Source organism: Herpailurus yagouaroundi, unplaced genomic scaffold (genome assembly GCF_014898765.1).
Source record: "Herpailurus yagouaroundi ecotype Mexico unplaced genomic scaffold, PumYag 197, whole genome shotgun sequence".
In the NCBI taxonomy this organism is placed as follows: Eukaryota; Metazoa; Chordata; class Mammalia; order Carnivora; family Felidae; genus Herpailurus; species Herpailurus yagouaroundi.
In genome coordinates, this window is record NW_024412428.1 from 15100919 (window position 1) to 15126192 (window position 25274).

A 25274-nucleotide genomic window follows, 5' to 3' on the forward strand; every position below is an offset into this window, starting at 1 on the left:
TTCAGCCAGCACTTGTTGGCATTAGGCCAGATTAACCAGCTAGATCCCTCTACTGCTCCATCAACCTGAAGTCCTCAAATCCATGCCCTCCTCAGTTTCCCAGGTCATCCTTTGTCCAATGAGTCCCAATGCTCTACATCCATATATGTATCAACTATTCCTCTACTGTAAACAGTATCATAATTTTCTGGATATATATCCCTTACTAAAACGGGAAGTCCCATGAATCTCCGCATCTCTTAAAGGGTCTAACACAGATTTCTCAATCTCAGCACTATGGCATTTTTTCCCCTTTGATTTTAACAACAATTTGTGTGGCGGCTGTCCTGTCTATTATAGGATGGTTAGCAGCATCCCCGGCCTCTATCCACTACATGTCAGTAGCACACCCCATGCAAGTTCTGACAACCTAAAAATGTCACCAGATATTGTCAAGTGTCCCCTGGGGGGTAAAAATCACACTCTGTCTCAACATCACCACTGGTTTAACATCAATCATAATTCTGTTCAATAGTCACGAGATCTTGAAAAATTTAGATTTCGATTATTGTTGAATAAAAATGAAATAGAATTCCAGAGAAAGATGTGTTTACCATGAATTTAAATAATCAGAGGAAGCAGGTACCTACGTGGCTCAGTCAGTTGAGTGACCAACTTTGGCTCAGGTCACGATCTCACAGCTTGTGAGTTTGAGCCCCTCATCGGGCTCTGTGCTGACAGTTCAGAGCCTGGAGCCTGCTTCAGATTCTGTGTCTGCCTCTCTCTCTGCCCCTCCCCGACTCATACTCTGTCTCTCTCCCTCTTTCAAAAATAGACATTAAATTTTTTTTTAATTTATAAAAAACAACAATAAAGAAAGAAAATTTAGTGCTTTATTTTTGTTAAGTTATCCTAGGAAATGTCACCCTGTGCGGTTGTTTTTGCTGAAGATAATAGAAGGATTTGGATATTGGTTTCTGTACTCCACTTGAAAGAAATAGCATTTTCCTGGGCAGCTTGAAACTTTGTGATTTAGTGTTACTTTAAACCACCTTAACAAAAGCCAAAGGGCTCAGATAGGAGTTTTTGTCACGGAAAGAGAAGAATCACAGTTCTGTTTATATCAAAGAGTAATGCAGTTACAAAATAGATCTGAAATGATTTGTTTTTAAGTTGAAAAATATAAAAAAGAGAAAATTAACCTCTCCCTCATTCTCTCATTCCAGTCCTACCCACCCTGTTACCAATCCTGTGGACTGTTTACTTTCTAAACATATTTCAAAACCATCTCTTCCTCTCCATCCTGCTCACTTCCCTCCATCCCTCCCAAACCTCTTCCCCAACTCGCCAGGTTTCTAACACACATCTCAACTAACATTCTCACTTAAAAGATGTACAGAACTCCCTATAGCGTGTTTGCAAACGCTAAGAATTTCCCATCTTCTCTGATGTTCTCTGCCCTGTCCAGCCTTTCTTTCCTTCTTTCCTTCCTTCCTTCCTTCCTTCCTTCCTTCCTTCCTTCCTTCCTTCCTTCCTTTTTCTTTCTTTCTTCTTTCCTTCCTTCTTTCTTTAATTGGGATAGAAAGGGGGTTTTCTCACCTTGATTTAAAAAATAATATGGGGGGTGCCTGGGTGGCTCAGTCAGTTGAGCGTCTGACTTCAGCTCAGGTCATGATCTCATGGTGTGTGAGTTTGAGCCCCGCATCGGGCTCTGTGCTGACAGCTCAGAGCCTGGAGCCTGCTTCAGATTCTGTGTCTGCCTCTCTCTCTGCCCCTCCCCTGCTCGTGCTCTGTCTCTCTCTCTCTGTCTCAAAAATAAATAAAAACATTAAAAAAAATTAAAAAAAAATAATTTGTGTTCATGAAAAAAAAACACTTGAATATGAAAAAAGACAGCTCAAATAATCACTGTCTACCCACACAGAGATAATAATCCCTGTTAACATTGTTGTGGATTTTTAAACCTTTTTTTATAAATAAACATTTTAAAATAGCATTAGTTCATAGATATGTCTTATATTCTTCCTATTTCAATGAATGATATTTTCATGTTATTAAATATTTTGTTTTTAAAGTTCTGTGGTAGAGTAATATTCAATTTTTAATTTTAATTCTAAGTTGCATTTTTACTTCACTTGCGGTCTAAGTTGCATTTTTACTTCACTTGCGGTACTCTCTTGTGCCATAGTTTGAAACAAAACAAAACCAACCAGATTTAGAGCACTCTCTGTACAGATTTTACAAGCTGGTTTTCTACAGTTCCAGAGTAATTGCTAAAACAAAACCAAAAACAAGACCTAGTTGCATTTTGCCTCTAGTCATACGTAAATCAGTCAAGTCACTTTACAGTTCTAATTACATCCGGTCCACATCAAGTTATTACTCCTCCAAAAATTAAAACATTATAGATAAGGTTAAATTTTATCTGATCATCAACCACAATCCCCAAATCCTCATGTACTTCTTGCTATGATTACTGTTACAAGTTTGAGCTTATTTTTAGGTATTTTACTCTGCATGTTCATCCATAGATAGATCCTTACAAAAAATTGTAGTATTAGTCTGTATTTTTTTAAATTATTTAATCAGAGGTGTCTGGATGGCTCAGTCATTTGAGCATCAGACTCTTGATTTTGGTTCAGGTCATTATCCCTGGGTCATGGTTGGAGCCCCAAGTCAGGCTCTGCACTGGGCACGGAGCCTGCTTAGGACTTTGTCTCTGTCTCTCTCTCTCTCTCTGTCTCTCTCACTTTCTCCCCCTCTACCTCTCTCCTCAAATCACATGCTCTCTCGCTCTAATATAAAATAAAAAATAAAAATATTTTATCATTTTGCAACTTGCTTAAGGTTATTTTCTATGTTAGTATAGTATAAATCTCCTTTATTCTTTTTAACTGCTGCACAGTATTCTATGTTATGACAAAGCCCTTTTCTGCTTAAGTTCAGCCTGCCATTCAAATGAGTCTACCACAATGCAAGAAATCTAAAATATATTCATGTCTGTCTGTTTTAAATCTGGCATCAACTTAAGGAATGTGGGATATCTTGAGAAGAAGTTCTAAAATAATTTTTTTCCTAAATACTAAAAAAATGCAGAATTTGATAACCCGTTTTGATAACCTAACAGAATATCTATTTTTTTAATTTCTTTTTTTTTAAATTTTTAATAAATGATAACAAAATAAAGCTAATATGTGATTGGTAAAAAAAGGTATACCACAATGCAGTTTCAGTTATAATTGCTCAGTTCATATAGAGCCTAAATTACAAAGAGCTATTTATCCAAAGTTCATTAGCGGGAACATCTGGGGGTGATAGAAATGTCCTAGGTCTTAATAAAAGTGTGGGTTACACAGATGTATACAACATAGTTAATTTTTGATCTACAGAGAAAGAAATTGAATATTTGAATTGCCTTATCTCTCTTAAACTGAATTCACAACTAAAAACTTTCCCTGGAAGAGACCACTTAGAAACATAGATATAAATATCCTTAACAAAATATAAGCAAATAACCTCCAGCAGTATTAAAAAGATTAATACCCATGTCCAAGTAGGATTTAACACAGAAATCCAAACTTGGCATTACATTTGAAAACAAATCAACATACTTCACCATATAAACAGAATAAAGGAAAAATACCACATTATTATCTTAATAAATGCTGAAAAAGCATTTGACAAGTCACTACCCATCCATGAGTTTTAAAAAATTATTAACTCCCAGCAAACTAGAAATAGAAGGAAATTTCCATAGTCCTTAAAGGACAGCCACAATAGCCTATACCTAACATCATAATTAGTGGTGAAACATCAAATACTTTTCACTAAGATTGGAAACAAAGCAAGAAAATCCACCCACACAACTTCTATTCATCATTGTCCTGGTTAGTGCAATATAGCAAGGGGGAAAAAACAGCCATGATGCTTAGAAAAGAAGATGTAAAACTGTTTATATTCAAAACAACAGAAATAACAACAAAGAAAATCCTACTGAATCTGTTTTTATAAAATTGAAACTAGTGAATTTAGCAAGTGGCAGGATAAAAGGTAAATGTGCAAAACCAATTCTATTCCTACTAAGCAGCAGCGAACAAGTGGAAAATGAAGTAAGTAAAAGCATTTACAATACTATCAAACCCCCCGAAATAAACTTAGGAATAAATTTAATTTAAAAAATGGGCAAGAACTCTATAATGAAAACTGCAAAACACTGCAGAAAGAAATTAAGTGAAAAGTTATATCAGGTTTATGAATTTATAGACTCAAAACTGTTAGGATTTCAGTTCTCCCCAAATAAATCTGTAGACACTGTGCCATTTTGACAGGATTCGCAGTAGTATTTTTTTGTATAACTTGACTTGGTGATTTTGAAATCTATATGAAAAAGTAAAGATTTTAAAATATAAAAAAATCTTGACTCTTGGGACTAAGGGAGTAGGAAGAGTCCAGATTTCTTGGGCACATAGGTGATGGTATATCATTCATTAAAATGGCAAATTCAGGAGGAATTGAAGTCAGGGGTCGGATAGATGGCAATGAAGTCTATTTTGGATATACCGGGTTTCAAATGGTATGGTGGATAGACGTTCAGGAGAAGCACTGTATCAAAGTGGAATTCAGTAGGCAGTTAGGTACAGGATCTGGAGCTCAGACGACAGGGCTGAAGCAAAGGGATTTAGTCCCAAGTTTATCAGCATCTTTAGGTGGGAAAAGGAAATGACTGTGGGTGAAACTGTGTCGTATGGAAAAAGCAGAGCCAGAACAACACTTCCTTATATTATTATAATGGCCTTCGAACTGGTCTTCCTGTTTTTGCACTTGCTCCTCGTCTGTTCTTAACACAGGTCTGGTCGACCCTATTAAGACGAATCAATTTCATGATCCTTCTCTGCTCAAACCTCTCCAAAGGTTTTATTCACTCCAAATAAGTCTTTGCAGTGGTCTACAAGGCTCTGCAGTACTATATTCTCAACCCTGGTGGCACGTTAGAATGAGCCTTCCTTGAGCATCCACTTCCCTGATCTCTCTTCCTCCTACTGTCCCCTTTGCTTTCTCTACTTCTGCCACAACTGCCTCCTTACTTTGCCTTGAACATGCCAGGCATGTAACTACCCCAGAGCATTTCTGTTTCTGTGGTGTTCTTCCATCAGGTATGTACGTGGCTGTCTACCTCACCCATCCCCTTCAGAAATTTACTCCTGTCATCTCAGCAAAGCCTTACCTGCCTTATTTATTTATTTATTTATTTATTTATTTATTTATTTATTTACTGTATCTATTTATTTATAATTTTTTATTTGCTTAATTTTTAATTCCAGGATAATTAACATACAATTTTATATTAGTTTCAGGTGTACAATATAATGATTCAACAATTCTATTCATGACTCATTGCTTATCAAGATAAGTGTACTCTTTTTAAGTTTTTATTTTAATTCCAGTTAGTTAACATACAGGGCTATGTTACTCTCCTTTATTTTATTTTATTTTATTTAAAAAAAATTTTTTTTAAGGTTTATTTATTTTTGAGACAGAGAGAGACAGAGCATGAATGGGGGAGGGGCAGAGAGAGAGGGAGACACAGAATCGGAAGCAGGCTCCAGGCTCTGAGCCATTAGCCCAGAGCCCGACACGGGGCTCGAACTCACAGACAGCGAGATTGTGACCTGAGCTGAAGTCGGACGCTTAACCGACTGAGCCACCCAGGCGCCCCGCCAATTCCACAGTTTTGATTACTATATCTTTCTAGGATATTTCAGACTGGGAAGTGTGAGCCTTCCAACTTTGTTCTCCCTTTTCAAGATTGCTTTGTATTTTATTTATTTTTATTATTTATTGTCTCTTTTTCCTCTCCACAACACTGACTGTATTAGGATGTGAATTTTTTGACCATTTTGTTCACTGCTGTACCCCAGCACACAAAATAGAGCCTAGCTTGTTTAATATTTACTAAATGAATGAACGGGCTCACAGAGTCACTCACAGCTCCCAGAAAGTAATGGGGGTGGGAGGAGAAGAGGAAAGGGAGAGAAAACTATGGTTGACCAACTCCTGTCAAAGAACAGTTGAAATGGCAAGAAGGAGGGGCAATTTAAGGTCTCAGGCTCCAGTGCCAAGGGACCCTTTCAAAACCATATTGCCAGGAGGGCATGCGCAGCAGGAGCCATTCTGATGTGTGAGTCAGTCTTAAGTAATTGAAATGTACTAAGACTAAAAACCATTTAGTTACTAGCACGTTGAACATTTTATATTTTTCAAAAACAAAACATCAGATAAGATGAAACGGAATGAATAACAATGAATTATTTTCTGTGAACTGAAAGGGCAAATAGCTTTTGCATCTTATCTTAAGAGTCTCCATGGCTTTTAGCATATGTAAATAATTATTCTTGATAAGTTAATTAATTTTACAATCATATCACACAACATCCCCTGCAATGTAAAAGTACCATACTGACATTTAAAAAAAAATTCTGAACAAAATCTTAAATAAATACACCTATCTCATTTAGTCAAATTAAATAACTGGGTAGTGACATCAGCAAGTCTGAACACTATTGTTTCTAGTGGGACAGAAGCCAGTGAAGAAATAGCAGAGCTAAAGTACATGTAGGGCAGTTTAAGATAGATGCATTGGCAAATTTTCTTTGGTGTTCATTACTTTCTTTTCCAATTTGCAAAATGTTTAAAACGTAAATACTTAAGGAAGGATGAAGGGTATCACTCCTATTGAATATATATTACATAAACTGCCACGGATTAATTGTATTTTTCTTACATAATAGCAAATACTGCTCCCATGAGATTAAGCAACATATTGCCACCCCACAAATAAAGCCATATGGTTCCATCTGTTTCCAGGTTCCATTACAGTACGCCTACGGGTTAATAAAGAAACTGTTAACCACAGGATGCAAATATGCCTCTTATTTAATTTTTCAAAATCAACAAAGTGTTAATGATATAATTTGGCAGAGTTTGACTTATTACGGGAGTTAGATATGCATCTCCTAATCCTCTTGCACTGAGGATGATTTAAGACGGTATGTGAAATAAATAAACTAGCGCTAAAATCGCATAGCTCTGGGATTTGCCAGGTGCTAATTGCTCTACTGAAGCCTGGAGGAAAATGCACAATTGCCCCGTGTAGTCTTCCTAGGTATAATTATGGTCTGAGAGTTTTATTCCCTGGACAGAGGTGACAGCCTGGAGAGAGCTTTGCATGAACTTGGTCTTCATCTTAGGATCTATTAAAAAGACCACGGGCAGTTCACCACCTCCCCTGCAAAGCCCACCACAGGAGGGGAAACTGCTATTTATCCTTCAAGTGCAGCTCAGGTATCGTAGATAGAATGCTCTTCTCAGGCAGTACCTTATACACATTACTATTTTCAGTTTGGATCATAACTTGTTTGTATATATGTCCCTCCTCTATTAAATAACAAAGTCTTTAAGGATGTGACTACCTTGTTCACCTCTGTAGCTCCAATCCTTCGCAAAAAAAATGGCATTTAATAAATATTTATTACTAATTATGTTAAGTGACTATGTCTCCTAGTGCTGGTGCCCAAGAAATAGTAGATGCTTAATAAATTTTAAGTATCAGAAACTGTCTTCCTCTCTTCTACTCAAAATTTCACTTTTTCTCCCCTTTTCATCACCATTCTTCTGTTAGAACACAGGTCAGGCTCTCATCATCCTAGACCAATGGTTCTCAGTGAGGGAAGAGGGGGTGACCTTGCCCCCCATCGGTCATCTGGCAATGTCTGGAGACATTCTGGGTTGCCAGAAGCGGGCCAGAGGGAGCGGGCCCCAGTGGCATCTAGTGCATAGAGGCCAAGGATGCTGCTAAACATCCCACAACTCAGAGAACAGTGTGCACAACAAAGAATTATTTGGGCCCCTGGGTGACTCAGTCGGTTATAAGTGTGTGACTCTGGGTTTCAGCTCAGGTCATGATTTCACAGTTTGTGGGTTCAAGACCCATGTAGGTAGGGCTCTGTGCTAATAGCACGGAGCCGGCTTGGGATTCTCTCTTTCCCTCTCTCTCTGTCCCTACTCTGCTCATGTGCTCACTCTCTCTCTCTCTCAAAACAAATACATAAAGACCTAAAAAAAAAAAAAAAAGAATTATCTGGCCCCAAGTGCCAGTAGGTGAGAAACTCTGCCTAGACTTCCATTAAAAAAATTTTTTTTATTAATGTTTTATTTATTTCTGAGACAGAGAGAGACAGAGCATGAGCAGGGGAGGGGCAGAGAGAGAGGGAGACACAGAATCCGAAGCAGGCTCCAGGCTCTGAGCTGTCAGCACAGAGCCTGATGTGGGCTCGAACTCACAGACCGCGAGATCATGACCTGAGCCGAAGTCGGACACTCAACCGACTGAGCCACCCAGGCACCCCTAGACTTTCATTTCTTGAAATTGACTCCTGGTCATTCCCTTCTAATCCTATTCTTTCTTTCTAATCTATTCTTCCTAAAAATCTCCTTGTTTGAGATATAATTGACATAAAACATTATATTAGTTTCAGATGTACACCACAATTCAATATTTGTATACACTACAAAATGATCACCACAGCAAGTCTAGTTAACATCTGTCACCATTTTTATCTTATGATGTAAACTTTTAAGATCTACTCTCTTAGCAACATTCAAATATACTATATGGTATCATTAACTATATCACCATGCTGTATGTTACATCCCATGACTTGTTTATTTTGTAACTCGAAGTTTGTACACCTTTTGACACTCTTCACCTATTTTGCCCACACCCCATCCTAAACCTCTGGCAACCACCTACCTATTCTGTGTACCTATGAGCTTGGTTTTGTTTCTGTTTGTTTGTTTGTTTTTAATTTTTTAATTTATTTTGAGAGAGATCTTGGGCACAAGTGGGAAAGGGGCAGACAGAGAGGGAGAAAGAGAATCCCAAGCAGACTCCATGCTGTCAGCAGAGAGCCTGAAGTGGGCTCAATCTCAGTAACCCTGAGATGAATACCTGAGCCAAAATCAAGAGTTGGATGCTTAACGGACTGAGCCACCCAGGTGCCTGGTGCACTGGTTTTTTTTTTTTTTTTAGATTCCACATATAAGCGAGACTAAAAATATTTCTCATTGTTTTTCTGTTCCAAAGGCCTTATACTTTTTGTTTTGTTTTTTAATGTTTATTTTTGAGAGAGACAGAGCTTGAGCATGGAGGGACAGAGAGAGTGAGGGAGACAGAATCCGAAGCAGGCTCCAGGCTCAGAGCTGTCAGCACAAAGCCTGGAGCGGGGCTTGAACTTCTAAACCGTGAGATTATGACCTGAGCAGAAGTTGGATGCTGGCCTAACCGAGCCATCCAGGCGCTGGGTCTTACACTTTTTTAAATGTCTTTGTTTTTTGGTTTAGTTGCTGCTGGATTTTCAACACTATCAATATATCATTATGTCAAAAGCAGAACTGGAACCAAGTCTTAAAAATTCCTATCTCTAATTTAGGTGCTTTACAACTCTCTTAACCCAAATGAAAGCTTTTAAATTAGGAGGACACTGAGAAAACAGACTCTGAAGTGATGGCAGCTAATTTTCTTCAGTGATCCAAATTTCTAAACCTACAAAAAGCCAAATGTCCTTTCTAACTTTGTTTGCAGTTGAAATGCTGTTTCACTGACAGTTATATCACACACTGATATATGCCGGCTAGATATCCTCTAATCTAACCATGATTTGTTCAAAATTAATGTGATCTAAGACTAGTTTTAAAAACAAAAGACTTTTGAAAAACATACGTGATTCCCTTTATTTAGATGACCAAATGTTATGAAATTCCACAGAAGTAACTCTTAAATGTGAAAAATCACATACAGAAGTATGTGAAAAATCACATACAGAAGTATGTGAAAAATCACATACAGAAGTAGGTGGAAAATATATATATATATATATATATATATATATAAATATATGTAATGCATATATATAAATACATATAAATACATATATAAAAATATATATAATAAATTTTTATAAATAAATAATATATATAAAAAAATATATAAAATATAAAAATATATAATTATAAATTATAATTATAAATGTATATAAAGTATTAAATATATATAATATATAAATACATATATACACATATATAAATACATATATATACATATATATAAATACATATATATACATATCCGATAAATGATTCATATCCCAAATAGATAAAGAACTCCTATAACTCAACAACCAAAAGAAAAACCAATACTATTCAAAAGGGGACAAAGCACTTGAATAAGACATTTCTCCAAAGAAGATATATAAATGGTCAACAAGCATATGATTGTATGATAACATCATAACATCAATAGTCATTAGGGAAATGCAAATCAAAACCACAATGAGATACCACTTCACCCTCATTAGGATAGCTATTACAAGTGTTGGCAAGGGTGTGGAAAAAGGAGAATCTTTGTGCATTGTTGGTGAGACTATAAAGTGGTTCAGCCACTGTGGCAAACAGCTTGGAAGCTCTTCAAAAATTAAATGCAGAATTACTAAATGACCCAGTAATTGCATCCCTAGATGTACACACAAAAGAACTGAAAACAGGTACTCAGGTACTTGTACACCAATATTCACAGAAGTATTATTCACACCAGCCAAAAGGAGAAAAACAACCTAAGTGTCCATCAACAGATGACTGGGTAAACAAAATGTGGTAGATATGCACAATGGAATATTAGTCAGCCTTAAAAAGGAAAGAAATTCTCATACATGCTACAACATGGATAAAACTTGAAGATGTTACACTAATGAAATGAGCTAGACACAAAAAAGCAAATTTTGGGGCGCCTGGGTGGCTCAGTTGGTTAAGCGTCTGACTCCTGAATTTGGCTTGGGTCATGATCTCGAGGTTCATGGGTTCCAGCCCCGAGTCAGGCTCTGTGCTGGCAGGACAGAGCCTGCTAGAGGTTCCCCATCTCCCTCTCTCTCTGCTCCTCCCCCACTTGTGTGCACAAGTGTGCTCTTTCTCTCTCAAAACAAATTTATTTAAACTTAAAAAATAAAAGCAAATTTTGATTCCACTTATATGAGGTAACTAGCATAGGCAAATTCATAAAGACAGGAAATAGAACAGGTACTAGAAGAAAGGGGCATGGGAAGTTCTGTTGAATGGGGACACAGTCACAATTGGGGAGGGTGAAAAAGTTCTGGAGAAGGGTGGTAGTGATAGTTGCACAACAATGTAATGAATTTAATACAACTGAACTGTACACTTAAAAATGGCTACAGTGGTAAATTTTGTGTGTTTTATCACAATAAAATACAGTGGAAAAAGTCTCACTCCAAATGTTATAATAATTTGCTTCATCACTGTCGTCAAGGGATTTTACAAATAATGTCTCCCACTAACAGAATTTTAGGTTTTTATCTAAATTTGAGATGGAAAATAATGTGCCATTGGTACATGCATGTCTTGAAAGAAATTAGAATACCTGATAATATAAAATGCCAGGACATCACACACAAACCCCAGGCCCAATTATAGGATAATCTCCTTTCAAAAGCCCATACTCAGTGAAGGACAGGCATAGTTTTGTGCCATCCCGGCATTTTGCCTGCCTTTCAGATCCTTTCTTCCACTTAATGCTGATTCATGTAAACATATCAATTTTCTCTGATGGTTGTAGCATAGGGGAGAAAGAAAGTACTGTTTTAAAAATATCATTTGTTTCTACGCTAAGAAAAAAGTGAAAATACAGAACAATGTCCAGAAAGATTATTTCTTTTAATGAGATCTATTTTCTATTCCAGAACCAACCAATGGCAATTTTACATATTATCGATCAATATTTTTGAGCTTTATTTTCTTGGAATCAGCTATTTTTACAATACAAACTATAAAATTCCTTTAGTCAAAGCAAATAATTACATTCAAAAAACATCCATAGATTCAACAACTGTGAGCATTCTGAAAGAAAGCAGAAATAAAAGTCTTTTCATGCACGAACACATCTGGTATTTATTCTATATGTTTATATATGTTTATTTATTTTTGAGAGAGAGAGGCAGAGAGAGAGAATCCCAAGCAGGTTTCACGCCGTCAGCACAAGCCCAACACGAGCCATGAGATCATGACCTGAGCCAAGATCAAGAGTTAGACACTCGAGTGAGCCACTTAGGCACCCCCACATCTGATATTTGAAGTTGTATTAAAATCTACTAATACTCCAGAATCTCTGTGTGCTCAAATCCATTAGAAGGTCCACAGAATTTGAAATTCACTCTTTCCTAAAACTGATTTTATGACCCCTCCTTAATAGGAATGTAATAGAACCTACTACCTGAAAATGTTACTGGATTAATAAATTTACCCTATAATACACAACTAAGTACCAGAATATTTGAAGTTAATCTTTGTCAACAGTTGTGGATTTGGGTAAACTGTGGCCCAAACAACATAATGACTGCCTGAGTCTCATCCAATAAAATCCCACAAATATATCAAAACCCCCACGTGCATAAAGTATACACACAATCTCATTTTAACGTTTATTCATTTTTGGGACAGAGAGAGACAGAGCATGAACGGGGGAGGGGCAGAGAGAGAGGGAGACACAGAATCGGAAACAGGCTCCAGGCTCCGAGCCATCAGCCCAGAGCCCGACGCGGGGCTCGAACTCACGGACCGCGAGATCGTGACCTGGCTGAAGTCGGACGCTTAACCAACTGCACCACCCAGGCGCCCCCACACAATCTCATTTTAAAACAGAACTCCAAAACCAGCTTCATTACTTTTTACATTAGTACTGAATTTCACAAAAGGTCCTGATTAAAAGTGATATGTTTTGCCTACACCAAGACAGGGCTATAATTGGCAGCCCTGTGCTCATGACAGGAGGTGCTGAAGTAAACTGGTGTCATTGGGATTTATACTTAATAGGTCACTGGGATAGGCTTGATTTATGTTCACTTAAATCCCTGGGATATGGTCCTCTTGAACACTCATCTAGTTTGATTTTTCAGCTAGAATGTCAATGTTGATTGGCTATCATTTCTTAAGTTTCAGTGGAGATTTAGAATTATTTTTTATTTTTTTCTTTCTCTTAAGTTTATTTATTTTGAGAGGGAAAGAGAGAGAGAGAGAGCAGGGGAAGGGCAGAGAGAGAAGGAGGAAAAGAGAATCCCAAGCAGGCTCTGCACCATCTGCACAGAGTCCAACATGGGGCTGGAACTCATGAACCGTGAGATCATGACCTGAGCCAAAATCAGAAGCCCGACTGACTGAGCTACCCAGACGCCCATGGAATTGTTTTTTGTTTGTTTGTTTTTTTAATAAAAAGACAGGATACATTTTTTACTGTTTCTCCCTACCACCTTTAGAGACAGAATTATTATTCTATTGCCTATTTGATATTTTATAGTGAAAGGGAAGAAGAACAGGCAATAAATCAGCAAAGAGAGGATCTAACAAATACACCTAAGCGTTGGGCCACTTTTAAGGTAGACTTAAAATGTTACACATTTTTTTTCCACGTGCTATTCTGAATAGTAAGAGCATGATTGAACATTTTAACGGTAAGCAACTCATAAGACTGTCGTCAGAGAATGTCAAAACAATCTTGGGAAGATTACAGCGTAAGTTTCTAGCACTCCACACTCTATTCTTTTTTTTTTTTTAATTTTTTTTGAATGTTTATTTATTTTTGAAGGAGAGAGAGAGAGACAGAGCATGATCAGGGGAGGGACAGAGAGAGAGGGAGACACAGAATCCAAAGCGGGTTCCAGACTCCGAGCTGTCAGCACAGAGCCCGACGTGGCGCTCAAACTCCCAAACCGTGAGAGATCATGACCTAAGCCAAAGTCAGACGCTTAACCGACTGAGCCACCCAGGCACCCCACCACATTCTCTTCTGTACATCGTCAGCATTTTCTTGGAGAGAGCCTATAGACCACCCCACAAGTGTGGTATTTTATTATTTAAGTTTGGAAGGGCCCACAACGTAACTAGTGCCTCCAGGAAAAGATGCAACACGATATAATGAATATTTGGAGGAAGGACGTGGAGGAAGAAGACTTGAAACTGAATGCTAGCTTCCTCACTAATGTGACCTTTAAGTAATCAACCACTTTGATCCTATTTCCTCCTCTGCAAAACTGAGAGAAAAATCACTGCTTTTCATACTGAGAGGATGTGTGCAAAAGCAGTTTGAACACTGTAAACTTAATGCAAAGATACTATTTTTTATTACTAACAAGTGGTTATACTTCTACTTATTCCTCCTACATGCCTCACTGTAGAAGTAAAAGGTGCCAAAAAAAGAAGAAAAGAAAAGAAAAAAAAAAGGAAAACAACATCAGAAAATCATCAGAGACAAAGAAGGAAAAAAGAGGACAAATGTTCACATAAAAAGAAAAAAAAACAGTATCTCAACCATCTCAACATAGTAGCGTCTCATTAGGAATCAAATTATGACATCATTTTCTTCCCAATCAGCATGAAATGCTACAATTCACCCAACAGAGCCGATGGACAGATATTCCTGAGGCCGCAATACATACTTCCTACATAACTCCAGGACCAGTCAGAAAGAGGGAAAAGGCAAGAAGATAAATGGACCCCAAGAGAAATGAGATGATCACTGTATAAAGTTTGACTATCCAGCAGTTCCAACTGTACAAAACCTGAGAACTACCAACAAGCAAAAAAGAGCTGTACCTGCCAAAATGGATGTTATCAAGTCTGTACAGAAAAGATCACATAGGACCTATTTGCGACTATTTGCGACTTAGGTTAAACAAGCGGGTTTACAGGATTTCGAAGTTTACAGCAAATCAGAACAGCAAACGGGGAGACAGATGAGGAATGCCACCAGCAGGTGCGTGACAGCAAAGTGAAATCAAAGCTGGTGGACTGGCCCCAAGGAAAGGGACCAAAACCAGCCAAACAAAACAAAACAACGAAAAAGCTCCTGAAAAGCAGACACCAGTTCTGAAAAGCACAAGAGTTTGAGGTCGCTGCATCTGGGAACTACCGGCCCTTCTTTCCAGCTCCAGAATTGCTTACCATGCAGTTCTTCAAAATTCTGGAGACCACAGAGAGTCTCAAACACAGCAGCAAGAGAGTGGCAGGACGGACTTGGACACCAGGAGAATGGCAAAGCACTAGGCTTCGTCCCTCTGCAGATTGCCACCTTCCACCAAAGCAGCCCGTTTTCATTCAGCTTTACTTAATGAGGCTTCTTTGATCTAAGGGCCCTGTTGGTTTAAAAAAAAATTTTTTTTTTCATTAAAATTTGACCACCACTGACTTCCATACTCCAAGATCCTTAAATGCAGTATGTTCCAATGTAGTAATGGAATCTAGGCCCGGAGTTGGGGAGATGGACGGATGAACAGGTGGAGCGGAGATGACTTTTAGGGCAGTAAAACTCTTCTGTATGATATCGCAATGGCTATTTGCACATTATACATTTGCACAAACCCATAGAATGTATAGAATGTACAACACCCCATGGACTTTGGATGATAATGATGTACCAGTGTAGGATCCTCAACTGTAACAAATGCACCACTCTGGTGGAGGACATCCATAGTACGGGAGACTGTGCATGTGGCCGGGGGGGGGGGGGGGGAGGGGGGGCGGTAGGAGGTATATGGGAACTCTCTGTACCTTTCGCTCAATTTTTCCTGTGAACCTAAAACTGCTCAAAAAATGTTTATTATTTTGTTTAAAAGAGAAAGAAATGGAACCTATTAGCTTTCTTAAAACAGTTTTTCCTCCATATTTTCTGGGAGCACCACTCCCCAACCACTTGCTTAAGCTAGAAACAGACTCAGAACAACCCCATGGAAATGTTATTCATCCTCTTCCTCAATCCCACTTTCCCTAGGTCATCAAATCCCATGGATGGATCCTCCACATATTTCTCAGCTATGCCCCATCCCAGATGTCCTCAATGAGTCTACTCTACCCAGGCAGCTGTGTCCTACTGGGCCTCCCCTCATCTGCACACCACCCCTCCCAAGAGCACCCTCCCTGTTGGACCCCTAGCGGCCTGTCCTTCCAAGTCCAGAGCAGATCCCTGCACACTTTTTAGTGACAAATCTTGCACTGAGACTAAAACAGACTAGGACAGTAACTATTTCCAGGGGTTGGAGTTAAAAGTCTTTTATTTCTGCTTTAAACAGTTGGTCTCCAAATTTCTTCCTTTTTAAAAATATTTTATTTTAATGTTTATTTGAGAGAGAGTGCTTGTGCAAACACGCCTGTGCAAGTGGGGAATGGCAGAGAGAGAGGAAGAGAGAATCCCAAGCAGGCTCTGAGTTATCAACACAGAGCCCCACCCAGGGCTCCATCTCACAAACCTTGAGATCATAACCTAAACCAAAATCGAGAGTTGGATGCTTCACTCACTGAGCCATCCTATTTTTCTCAAGTCATCTCTATACCCAACGTTGGAGACTGAACTCACAGTCCCGAGATCAAGAGTCAAATGTGCTACCCACTGAACCAGCCAGGCGTCCCGTCTCCAAATTTCTATTATGAGTGTGTATTTATGTATTTTACACGGGGGAGGGGGGAGGGTGGGAAGCAGTATGGTGGGTAAGATTTGATGATTTGAGCATCACTTTCCAACCAGGCTCTTCACAATCTTTCTCCTCAAATGGCATTCCCAGACTCATCAATCCTCACTCCTTTTGCCCTGCACTGCTTCTCCTCTGCCCTGAGGCCTGTGAGCAGCTACATCCTGGAAACCTCCCCCATGGCCCCAGGCAGCAGCGTTAATGAGCTCTCCACAGCTCTTCTGGGCTTCCACAGCACCTGGCATACACCTTCACAAAAGCACAGAGGACACTTGCTTCCTTACCGTGGTTATTTGTTTTCCCCAGAGAAGCTCAGCTCTTTCTGAAGGCCACAGGCCATGCTACAGAGTGCTCTGAACTGCCTAACACTAGGTCTGGCACACAATAAACGTTGCACGAATGAAGGTAAAATCCAGTCTCATCGATAACATCAACTACTACATTATGAAGCCCTATATAATTAGTCTAACTTCTGATTCTGAGCCATTGCTTTGCTGATGTAATATAACAAATTCCTTTGACAAGCAAAAGCATATATAATGCCTTCCCTCCTTCCTGTGCACTTAATAGTCTTTCTACTTAAAGTGCTGTTATAAGAACACTGACCTGTACGTGAATACCTGCAAAGTGTTAAATGGCTATAAATAATACTTTAAGTGTTTTTTAAAATGGTGTATGGGTAATTTTTAAAGTTTCGTTGATGTGTGTATGTTGTGGGAGGTTGAGTTTCCAGGCCAAGGGCTGCTTGAGCTGTGGAGATTAGAAACTGGTGGAGAAGAATCACTAATAACCGTGTTATACATTGCTGTTTGGAGAAACTCAGATTTTTAATTGCCAATGACATGCATGAAGCAGTGGAGATGGTGTGTCAAATACCATCTCGGCAGCTTTGCTTAGTATGAATGTGGCCACTTAGAAGTACCATATCAATTTGTCTTCAATCTCTTTTCAAACGCTCCTTTGATGATGTGATTCTCCTGCTCAAACCCTTCAGTATTTCTCTTTTGACCACAGGTTAAAATGTAATAGTTTTCTTTTGTCTACAGATTAAAATCCAAATGCCTTATCCTTCCTTCCACCTTATTCTACAAAACACCAACATATCTTAGGGAAGAGAAAGGACTGTGGTTGAAGGAAGAAACTAAATGTATCAAGCATCAAGGATGAGCCAGACACCTATTCTAGGTACTGGTATTTTAAGATAAAACACGGTCTCTTTGCTTTGTGATATTATAGTCTATGGGGGGAGACAGGAATCTAAACACATTATTGCCAGGCAGGCTATAGAAGATTATTATTACTGCTATTAAAAGGGTCATGGGTGGTTTCCTCCTAAGGAAGAAAACCAGAGAAGCAAGGTCTCTTCTCTTGATAGACACAGTAGCACAATTCCAGGCCTAGGGACATCGTCAGCTTCCTTAACTTCTTGCAAGGACTTACAGCAAGAATCTCTATTCCCATTATACTTTGTATTTCACTTTTATTTAGAATCCTAAACTAAATGGGATCATTCTAATTATCCTTCTCAAGGGTGATGCAAAATTCACAAAGTAAAAATGGAATTCTAACCAGGAAAAAATATAGAGAAATCCAAATAGATTACTTCTTTTTTGCATAAAGAAATTTACCAGGGTGCCTGGGTGGCTCAGTCAGTTGAGCCTCCGACTTTGGCTCAGGGCATGATCTCATGGTCTGTGAGTTCGAGCCCTGCGTCGGGCTCTGTGCTGACAGCTCAGAGCCTGGAGCCTGCTTCGGATTCTGTGTCTCCCTCTCTCTCTGACCCTTCCCTGTTCATGCTCTGTCTCTCTCTGTCTCAAAAATAAATAAACATTAAAAAATTAAAAAAAAAAAGAAATTTACCATTTGATAAATATTCTGATATTTGCCTTCCTCACCACTCTCTTTCTAATTAGGCTATGATATCCTGGGAATCAAGATTTTATTTGCTTCTGTTACTTTATTTTGTTATATGGTCCTTAGGGCTTGGGGCCTCACAAGCAGTGTAAGTACAATAGGCACAGAACAAACAACGATTGAATGAATAACCTTTATAAGCCCCCAAATTTATAAGTCCCACTTTCTAGACCAATTAATATATCCACAAAATCATATTTTACTAAAAAAAAATTTTTTTAATGTTTATTCATTTTTGAGAGAGAGGTGTGAGTGGGGGAAGGAGAGACACAGAATCCAAAGCGGGTTCCGAGCTGTCAGCACAGAGCCCAACACGGGGCTCAAACCCACAAACCATGAGATCATGACCCGAGCCGAAGTCAGACGCTTAACCGACTGAGCCACCCAGGAGCCCCACAAAAATCACATTTTAAAACACCAAACATAATCCATACAATTTTTTTTTTACGAAATTAAAATGTGTGTTTGCAATCAATTTAGATGAATGACCACAGAAAGGAAGTGCCACTCCCTTGAAATAATACCTGGGCGCCAACTTGCAATTGTTTGCAAACACAGCCAACACCTAATGACTGTTTTATGTAAACACAATTAACCAATAAGCCCTAAGGGAAGCATGGGGGACACACAGGTTTGTCTTTGACAAACATCTGATCTAACTTTTGCTCCTAAAAGTGAAATTCTACTGCCCTTAGAAAACAGGGAAAGAATGATATAAATGCACCAAGAAGTGAAAGAAAAACACACGAGAACTAAAATCTTTTTAGCTTTAACAAATTTTCTCACCTTCCACATTCACTGGCTTCTGACAGTCACTCACATCATCAATCATAACCATTAATCATAAGCATAACCATAATCACTCATATCATTAATCATAACCGTTAATCACCGGCAGTACCACTTTATGAACAAGTTGTGCCAGTTTGGGGGTAGTCATTTGGAAACTGGAATGCATTTGCCCAGAGAAACAATGTTCTGAGTGCTGATATGTTCCTCGGCCAGCCCACGGAGACCTTCTAAACTAACACCAGTCCAAATAAGCGATGTCTGCCTTTGACATGCATAAGCCTGTCCAAGCTTAAGGTGCCTCGAATCCTCACCACTGAGCCCATGCACAAACTTTTCAGTTAACTCTTCCTCCTTCCTACTCCAGCCAAACTCCAGTTCTCTCATGTGTGATTCCTAGCAAAGAATAAAACAAGATGGATTAATGGATTCATAATGAAGCATGAATAGTAGAAGTCAAATATTCTACCACAAGATGGAAAACTCTGATGGAATCTGTAAATCCTTTTCGGAGTTATTTTCTGAAATGTGTGGCTCCTAAGTCAGTTAAATTTAGGTACAAGAATTCAGAAACCAACTCCCAGCACATCGGTTGAACTTCACCATGCATCAAACTCTCCATAAAAAAAAAAAAAAAGTCTGCTCTAAACCTCCCACAGCCCACAAGTACTCAGGACAAACTCCTAAGGGCTTCGGATAAACTGTCCCAATCTACAGTTCCGGGTCTATCTCCCACCCACACTACTCACGGCACAATTTTTGCATTTCGTAAATTCAAATCGAAACATACAGTCACAAACACACTAACCAAAGCAAATCGACATTTGATCAGCTTTCAAGCAATTTAACAGATCAAAAGTGAAAAACACTAGGCTACGTGGAAGAATACATTCCTTGGGATAAAGCAGGGTTTGGTGAAGGCTCTGGGCCTGCTCCAGCTGGGAAGCGCTCTCAGCATCGGCTCTCAGCCTAAGCTATTACCACTTACAGAGTGTTCACACTTCTACTACTCCCAAAGCCTCTTCCCTAGGTGGTTTCAGAACCAATCTCCAGTGTCAACATGTCGGGGTGGCCCCCAGAGCACTTGTGCACTTTACAGATTATTAGCCCAGCGGTAAAAACTGGCAACTGCAATTCTGGAATGAATGGTCATCCCTGGTAATTGCAATGTTTTATAAAGCAAAGACCGCTTTTCACTACTTTTGCACTAAACCATTTCATGACTGAGGAATACATGTTTTCCACTTACCGTCCTTCAAAATTAAATTTGCAAAAGGGGAAAAGGAAGTGATCAAATATTAAATTTCCCCAAGGGGAAATTCATGTTTGTATACGAATCACAACACAAAAAGAGAGGTAATCACAACACAAAAAGAGAGAAAAAAAATTGATATTTAGTATTCCCTCCCAAGAAAGAAAATCAAAATTGCCTTTATAGGAAAAAATCAGAACTTTGTAGGACTCCTTTCATGGGTTAAATTTCTGTCTTTGAATTAAACGTGGGTTAGAGAATGAAGGGGAAAAACCAAAATCTTTTCAGCGTTTATGACTTCTAAAATGATACAGAGCTGCATACACATATTTATAATTTGCTTCTTAATGTTTTTGCATTTCATTTTAAGTTTTGAATTTCAAGTTTTGTCAGAATCTCTTTGATTCTTAGAAAATTGGTTTTGACTTCATTAGACTTCCCAATTAAAACTGTAAAATCCAATGTATTATAGAAGCATGATATTTATACACAAATTATATTTTTACATTATATTATCTCTATTAATTCTGAGGTACTTAACAGAATATGACGCATTTTGCAAAATGATTTAGCATTGTTTGGTAACACAAGGAGCAAGGCACAAAAGGGAGATTCAGCTCTCTGACAAGGCTGATAACAAGACCCTTTATAGATCCAACCAGACTAAAACAGAAGCTCATCTCAGTAGCAGTCTTTTTTTTTCTTTTTTGAGCATAGTTTGAAACATATACACTAAAAACAGTATCAATTTTTCTGTGGCTATGGTGGGGGTGGGGAGAGGGGTCAGCCTATCGTGTTAGCAATTTTCTGTGGAATCACATTAGAGTTTCACTGCAGTAGCCATATCACATTAAAATCTGGGGTTTTTTTTGCTAAATGGTTTCCATTGTGTATTTAGTGAATCTGATATGGAAAATTGCTAATGCAATAGGAGTATCATATAAGCTTTCCTGACTGTAATGCTCAGCCACAATATTCAGAAGAAGCTCAATAGGACTGGAGGGGTTTCAGGGCTAATTCTCCACAGCCTCTTAACAAAGTCCTCAGCTCAAGTTCAACACTGGCTTCTTGAAAGATGGAACCAACGCTAAGATCGATTGTATGGGGGAAAACTCCTTTACAGATTTTTATTTCAGAAAAAAACACGGGTTCAGTGAAAGATGTGTCATTTAATTAATATTTATTGACTGACCGCTATGCTGGGCACTGTGGTCCGTATTAAGGGAATGACAAAGATAGATGAAAACATGGTCCCTTCCTTCACAGAACTTGAAAGCACTGACTGAAGAAAAGAAATAAATTAGCACACGAGTAACTTAATACAAGACACGCTGTGGCAACGGTGGAAAATGCAAAGAGCCATAGGAGCTCAAAGGAGGACACACCTGAGACCAGGGTCATTAGGAAGTTCTGTGGAGGCAGCACCTGTACAGGGCCATAAGAGATGAGAAGATGTAGGTAGCTCTGAGGATCAGATGACAGGCTGGGAAGCAGGGGATGGCATTCTAGGCCTTTTCATGAGTAAAGAAAAATGCAGGAAAGAGGAAAGCCACGACATGCATGGGAAATTATAATCCATTACTTCAATGACAGCATAAACCTCAAAAAGCGGTCTGGGGTCAGCCTGAGGCTGCCACCAAAGGAGAGACATACACGGTCTTCAGGATGGTTTGGGGTGGAAGTCTCAGCATGCAGTGCACTGGCAAGATTAATACCCAGCTTTCAAGGGTATGATGGCTTCTAATGCTAACAGCTCCTCTGAAATCTTAACAACTTTATTTAGCACACGTTTCTTAAGAGACACTATTTATAGGAATATTTATTTTAAAAGGTTAGTTTATTGCCAAGGGATAATTGTTTATTTTTTTGTTATGTGACAACTCATGACCTGGAGATTCACTAGGTTAACAGAAAAAAAAAATCTATAAAGCATGCTCAAACTATTGCAACTAGTTATGAATTTACTGTTTGCTTTTTTTTTTTTTTTTGCTTTAGAATAACTTTTCAACTCACTAGCAACAGTAACCAAGGAAATATAAATCCAACAGCCTAGAATTACAACTATTTGAAGAGATTCATGCTTTCAACTGTACTGCTATATTTTTTCTTTTACTCTGGACACTTCCTTGTTTCTGAATTCCTCTCCGAATGTTAGAAGCAGTACACAAAATCTACACTAAGCCTTGTTGGAGGCTTAAAATTTAATTAGTATGTTTTGCAAATTAAAAAAAGTCTTCATTTTCCATAACCTTTACCTTACCTTAAATCAGAGTACACTCTGTGGGTATTATTTCCAAAATAATAAAACAGAATACGATGAAATTGTTATTTTATTTATTGCAAAGAGAACATAAGATATAAACTAGTTAGCTGCCTAAATGCTACAGTGACCACTCATGAAACATCAGCCCTCCAATTTGACAAAGGAAATTGCACTCTCATTAATCACAATTAAACTATTTGTAACACTGAAACTGAATACTTAATCTTTATGAAACTATTTCTTGACAGATTTTTTTTCTCCTCTGACTGACCACAAGGACAGAAAACATAAACAAATTTGCCAGTTGTTTATTACTTATAGATATCCTTGGCAAGGTTTCATTTAAAAAAGAAAAAAAGTCAACAAAACTCTTCTTTCTCATTCCATGTCTTGGGCAATCAGGGATGCAGTAACTGACATCTGTGAACATTCCCTGATTAGCCATTAACTGAAGACATAGAAGTAAAAGAAAAATATTTTACAAGGAGAAAAGTCAAATAGCTCATGCTGACTTTAAGATGCTCATGACAGAGATGCCAGGATTATAAAGCACTTAGGGGTTTCACCTAAAATTTGTTTATACCTTTGATCTTTAGGAAACACTGTACTGAGAAAAATGAGTTTGCTCAGATCAAGAATATGTTGGCATTCTCTTAAACCTAGCTTAAAACCACAGAGCTGAAGCATAAAACAACTCTGACAAAGATAGCCAGTCAAGCATAAAAATGGGAGTTGGTTGGGTCAGAATAGATTAAAAGGCTGAAGGCTGTCTGCTAAAGACCGTTGTCTTGCCATCAATGAAGGCAATTATTATAGCTAAAAGTTATTTTTCTGATATATTATTTTAAACTTTTGTCATATTTAAAACGCTCCTTACTTACAAACTATTACATCATTTTCTTATCTGCAGTGTCCTTCTTGGATAACCACGAACTTGAAAGCAGTCCAAAATCTTGTTCGTGGCTTCCTACAAGTATAGAAAGACGTATTGAATATGGAGTTAGGAGAATGTGTCTGGGTTTCACTTTTACTTCCTTTTTAAATATAGATCACTATTTTTAAAATATAAACATCCCATGGCATTCCCTCACACCGACAGGACTCCTAAGCCAGAAGATATGTTGGTAGTATGAACATTTCTCTCACTCTGAAGGATGCCACAAAGCTCTGCTCAGTGATGGCCAAGGAGATAGAATTATTAAATGCCTTACGACTTTACAGTTATCCTCTATTATTCCTGCTAAACCACACTTCCAAAAGAGCATCCAAGAAATCTGGCAAACCACTGAAATGGCACTTGTAAATTGGATCCATTAAAAGCAATCCACAGTGTCCTGTGGGTGTGCATCCGACTGTTAATTACCGGGTAAATAATTTACATGCAATTTTATTCCAAAACTAGATTTACATCATTTGCAGGCGATTTCTCAGAGTACCGCTTCCAACCCAGAAACAAGTCAACGGAGTATTTCTAAATTATCATTTGAAATATCCACTGTCAAGGGTGGGAGGAGGAAGGAATAGTAACGGGAAGGCTTGTCAGCGATTAGCCATCCATAAAAATGTTTTCCCCGCGCTCCTCCTTCTGATCACAATGCTGGCGTCAGTTAGTCTCCTGTATCTGTTCCCCACCTCGCCCCCCTCCCCTCTGCGGAGAGCTGGCACCGAATGGCAGGCGAAGGAAAAGACAAACATCCCAGCTCCCAACACAATCCAAGCGCTTGCCCGGAGACACTTGAACAACATTCCCAACTTTTTTTTTTTTTTTTCCCTTCCCTCTTCGCGTGCCTCAAAGGTAAGCAGAGTAAAAAGCCTAAGAGACAGAAGGCCAGGGAGACCAGCTGAGTCGCAATTACTACCCCCACCCCGATTTCTCCACTGGCCCGGCCCCCCCCCCAACTTTCGGTCACAACCAACGGTTACCCAGCTCTAAGTCTGGGTCTCCACTGCGCCAGTCCTCAGTGCTCGACCCCCGCGCGGTGCCCAGCCGAGGGGGGGCCGGAGACCCAGCGCACATCCCTACCCACGCCCTGGGCCACAGCCCCGCACGGCCAGCGCCCCCACAGTGGGACGAGCATCCTCCCACAGGTCCCAGGTGTCGCCTGCCGGCGACTGGGGCGACGCGGAGGGCGCGAGGCCAACTCCCTGGAGCTGTCCCCTCCGCCCCACCCCACCCCAAACAGGCTCCACCAAGAAATACAGGGATGGAGAGTACAAAGAACCAAGCCACCCACCAAAGGGCCTCGAAGACTTCCCTCGGGGAAGAACAACTTAGCCACACACGCACACACACACGCACTCGCCCAGCGCACGCCGGGGAGGGCATCTCTTACCTGTCCCCCACGATGTCACTCATCCCCCCCCCGCCCGAGGCTGGCTGACCCCCCCTCGCCCCCCGCCGTGGGTGCCCGGCCGCCTGCTCCAAGCGCCGCGCACTCACTGCCTGGCTGCGCGCGCCCAGCGGCTGCAGGGCCCGGCGGCGGCGGCGGCGGCGGCGGGG

The 25274-nt window shown here is 39.4% G+C and overlaps 1 protein-coding gene across 6 annotated transcripts in view; it reads right to left on the reverse strand.

Moving 5' to 3' along the window:
* Nucleotides 1-25269, reverse strand: part of SMAD9 (SMAD family member 9) — a 74287-nt gene extending 49018 nt beyond the window's left edge. For 3 of the 6 annotated variants that reach the window (XR_005782364.1, XM_040448230.1, XM_040448226.1), the window contains exons 1-3: nucleotides 25215-25269; nucleotides 23656-23741; nucleotides 15037-15227 (exon numbers count right to left, since the gene is read on the reverse strand). The gene's annotated coding sequence lies outside the window, so the exon portion shown is untranslated. The remainder of the gene's footprint in view (nucleotides 1-15036; nucleotides 15228-23655; nucleotides 23742-25214) is intronic. The other 3 variants (XM_040448227.1, XM_040448228.1, XM_040448229.1) reach the window with 3 other exon arrangements.
* Between the last annotated feature and the right edge of the window lie 5 nt (nucleotides 25270-25274).